Source organism: Asparagus officinalis, chromosome 1, assembly GCF_001876935.1.
Source record: "Asparagus officinalis chromosome 1, Aspof.V1, whole genome shotgun sequence".
NCBI classification, from domain to species: domain Eukaryota; kingdom Viridiplantae; phylum Streptophyta; class Magnoliopsida; order Asparagales; family Asparagaceae; genus Asparagus; species Asparagus officinalis.
The window spans coordinates 105,991,855-105,996,112 of record NC_033794.1 but is presented as its reverse complement, the minus strand read 5'-3'; the positions used below and the strand labels follow the sequence as shown (position 1 = coordinate 105,996,112).

Sequence of the window (4,258 nt, the reverse complement as noted above, 5' to 3'; positions counted from 1 at the left end):
AAGCTTGAGGACCCTAACACCCCTCATAATCCACAAATAAACCCCCTGTTAAATACTGACATCAACACATTGTAAGATCCATGTTTGGCAAGTGGTCAAAATGACTTTTAAGTCAATTTTGTGGCTTATAAGCCTACTTGACATGATTGGAAATGGCTTATTTTGGCTTATAAGCCATCAGAAAATAATATAGGGTAGATAGCTTAATTTTTGGTGGCTTATATGCCATAAAATTTGACCAAGTAAAAGATTAATATTTCCTTCATCATTTCATAAAATTTCAAACCCATTTATCTCTCTCCATTTCTATTAATATTTTTTTGGACATTTTGACAATGGTGGCTTATAAGCCACCCATTTGACAAACATTATTTTACTAAAAATAAATTATAATCCACTAAATTTTCTACATATTTTGGTTTATAATCCATTTCACTTATAATACAATTGTTGACTATGAGCTTAATAGATTATTAGATTATAATCCAAATTTGCCAAACATGCTATAAGTCTCTTTAATAAGGTAGATGATTAAAAGTAATAATATCTCCCCTTTTTCCTCCCCTTGTAGAAGTGATGAGATATCCGAAAGTTGTCTGGACAAAGTCTAAAAATGAACTTCGATCCTCTCCACTATTGAGAAAAATAGTGAAGAGAACATCGCAATGATTTAAACAATTGATTGTTTAATGGACTATTGGAATTGTAATTCATTTCGAATATATAACACTTATCACGATTTGCACTCATTCTTATTTTACATTTAATGGGTGTTGATGTCTGAAATCAAATAGTCAAATGGAAGGAGTGGTTATCGAAGGTCCTCTAACCTCCCGAATGTCTGGTTCTTGAGTAAGTTGTTCTTCCCTGCACAAGTAGCAAATCGTAAGAGGTCGGGGGTTGGGTTCCCCGGTTGTTTCTCCGATGATCAAGTCAGTGATTTACTTGAGTGGAGGAGTAAAAATGAACTGTTGTAGTTCTTAAGCATAGTGAGTAGTAGTCAAGAACTTACCCCTTTTTGAAAATAATACTCCTACTTATAGTGGTGATAGAATGGTAGAATAGTAACTTCGGCCGAGTGTGAGCTGGCGGCCAAGTTAGCTTCTGCTTTACAAGTGTCGGCTGACGAGTGGAGGAGAGGTCACTTCAGTATTTAATGTGAAGTGACTGGGGGTGTGCGGTGCCAACGTGGTCCGATGTGCCTTAAAGACTGTTGGGGGCAGAGGTATGATGGCCATCATGCATTTAATGGCATTTAATACGAGGTGATCAGCTGTTAGCGTGTGGAAATGGGCTCCTAGCTCGTGGTACTTTGTCGCCTTCCTACTCGTCTAGATGTCGACAAGTACCGCCTTTCGAGTCGCCTTCGCAGGATGTCGTCCTAATAGTCGAGCGGGGAGGTCGATAAGGGAGACAACCAAGGCTCGGGTCGACATGCAGCGTCTTTCGAGTCATCCTCGCGAGATGTCGGCACGTCGAGTCGTCCGGGTTGGGGTTTGGGTTATCTTGAAGTGAGGAGCTGACTTGATTACACATAATATGAGACACTTATCTGCTCTTAATTGGAAATTTCTTATTAGCACTAGAATAGCTATAACAATTGGACAAATCACAATCATCATCGTATATTAATAAATCAAATGTGAACATAAAATAACCTAATTAGATTATTCTTATATAAATTAAAAAAAAAAGGAGAAGATGAACTTGCTGTCGGAATAGGTCCAAATTAATTTCCTATGCTAATCAATCAAACATCAAAAGGTTAGTCAATTCCTCATTCATAAGACAAGCATAGACACAGACCCAGCAAAACCCCCACTCTGGCCTGTGGAGCCCATTTCTCTATTTAATATTTATTAGTTAATCATGGCCACGGACGAGACTCTGCTGTTCTGGTTCCTTATTATTCTCTCGCTCGCTTTCCCACTTGCTCTCCTTCGCTCTCAGGGGTCAACCGTGAAATGGACGTTTTTGCAAATTTCGCCATCGCCCTCCCCCTTACGCTGCTCCGTTTCTTGACCCATTTGCCCACTCCGCCTCCTTCCCGAGCCCAGGTGGGATTTTTCTCTAACTTTTTGCATTGCTTTTCATATTTTAATTTTGCACGGTCATACTTGATTTTTTTCTCAATTTTGCAGGGACTTTATGTGGCCTTGAGTTTGTACTCCTCTTTGTAGGGGAGAAATCTAGCTCTTGTTTCTCTGTTGGCAAGATTTGATGGTCAAAAGGTGAGTCTTTTCTTTTATTTTGCATCCCTTTTGCTGTTCCTCGCCTTGAATTTGTCAGTATTTGGTTTATGAAATGTTTAGTTCTTCATAGCGACAATTGATGGCTTTTGGTCGATGGCTTTTTGTGAATAATTGAGATTGTGGACTATTCTCTTCTATTGAGTATAATTTTCTTCGATAAATATGATTGGTGCGGTAACGTAGGTAAAAAACATTAACGATGGGATTAAAATTGCCTTATGTTGGTTAGTTTTAGTTAGGGATCTTGTATTTGGTATTTTCACTTGTTATTTGAAATTCTCGATTTTATGTAAATTGTCATAGGCTTGGGAAACGGATGTTGCTGAATATGTTGCTTTTATTGATGGGATTAGTGAAGATTTGAATAATCATCCACATAGGCTATTTTCAGTATTCAGGTTTGAGTCTTCCTTAGTTTATATTAATGTTAGATTTCAAGAGGCTAGTGCGAATTTTGGATTAGCTTAAGAATTTTTTTTTAATATACACAGAACTACCACGGACTTAACGTTGTGTTTTTCTTCTTTTAGAAAACTACCATGACTTACATTACATGAAACAAAGAAAGTTCATGGCAGTATTTTTTTTTTTAAAGTATCTTTCTTCATGCAGTACTACCAAAATTTTGTTTTATATTCCATCAATTGTGATGAAGGTGCATCAAAACGGAACGGGATTAAGTGACTAAAACTTTTTGAGTATCATCAGGAGTCAGGACCTTTAGCGTTTCTTATTACTTTATCTAGGGTTATCTTTTCACCTTAATTTATTTCATCCGGGGTTTTTGTTATGCATACTAGGTTCTTTGGTTAATTGACACGGTTTCATGTCAATTATATCGGACATACCAATTATTTCTTATATCACACCCCCCGAACTACTGTCCAAGTTTTCACATTTCATTGAATTGACCACAGCAACAGTGAGATGGGATCTTCCTAGTATTTAGTTAGCTCAAGATGGAGACATGATTGACTGCCGCCATACTCTCAATTTACTTTGATAGACCTATATTCTCAGTTTTGGAGGCTAATATTAATAGTTTCTCCTGGTCATCTATTAGCTCAAGATCTAAATGATATCATGTAAAACTTAATTTCATCAAACTTTACTTTGAACAATTTTGTGGTTCAGATGATTATGTGCATATCCAATCGCCATCATCTGAATATGACTCGAAAAGAGCATCTAGCGTTGTTTATCTTGATTCGACTCTTCTCGACTATGATTGAAGCATTAAGGACATGTTTCTAGATGATAGCTGTTGGTGCCTGATACAGAAACTTTAGAATCTAGATACTTGTGGAAACTGAGTGTATACTTACTACTTAGTGAGCTTTTGATAAAAGAATTGTCATGCATCAGCTTCTACATGAAAATGAATCAACAGATTTATCCACAAATCATATGGAAAATTAGTGTTCTTCTTGTAACATCATTCCATTATCTGTGTTTATTGGACTTATTTTCTCCCTGAGCATATGCACTGTTAGACTTCGTCTTCGACATTGTGTTGATTATCAGGTAACCTTATCCATTCTTTTTGCTGAGTCTAGGTAGTTGTGCTAAATTTTGATCTCATTTGATTCCAGCACTTGTTGAATCTTTTTTGTCATTCCATCTTATCCTGATTTTAATCATTAACATATAGGTTTTTTATTGATATTAGTTCCTCAAATCTTTAGTTTTTTTATTCCCCCAAATCATTGTAACTGCTATTAGGCCCCCTAAATCATCTAATATATTGACATTAGTCCCCCTAGTTCAGTGACCGATCCAGGAAATTTTTCTTAAAGGGCCGCACAACTAGTATCAATTTACCAAAAAATAAAAATTTAATATTATAAAACAATGAAATATGTAAATATTAGTTATGCCTTTGGATTTTTAGTTGCTTCTAGGCTAAATTTAAATGAGTTGGTCCATTTCAGTTCATTATTTGAAAATTAAAATGGGCTATATGCAAAAGGGTATAATTTGTGTTACATATGTAAGAATTTGCTTGG

The 4,258-nt window shown here is 36.1% G+C and overlaps 1 protein-coding gene across 2 annotated transcripts in view; it reads left to right on the top strand.

The window, feature by feature from the left end:
* Positions 1,908-4,258, top strand: part of LOC109828858 (putative F-box protein At4g17565) — a 10,734-nt gene continuing 8,383 nt past the window's right edge. Inside the window, exons 1-2 of one of the 2 annotated variants that reach the window (XM_020395828.1) lie at positions 1,908-2,057; positions 2,142-2,231. The gene's annotated coding sequence lies outside the window, so the exon portion shown is untranslated. The other variant, XM_020395829.1, reaches the window with a different exon arrangement.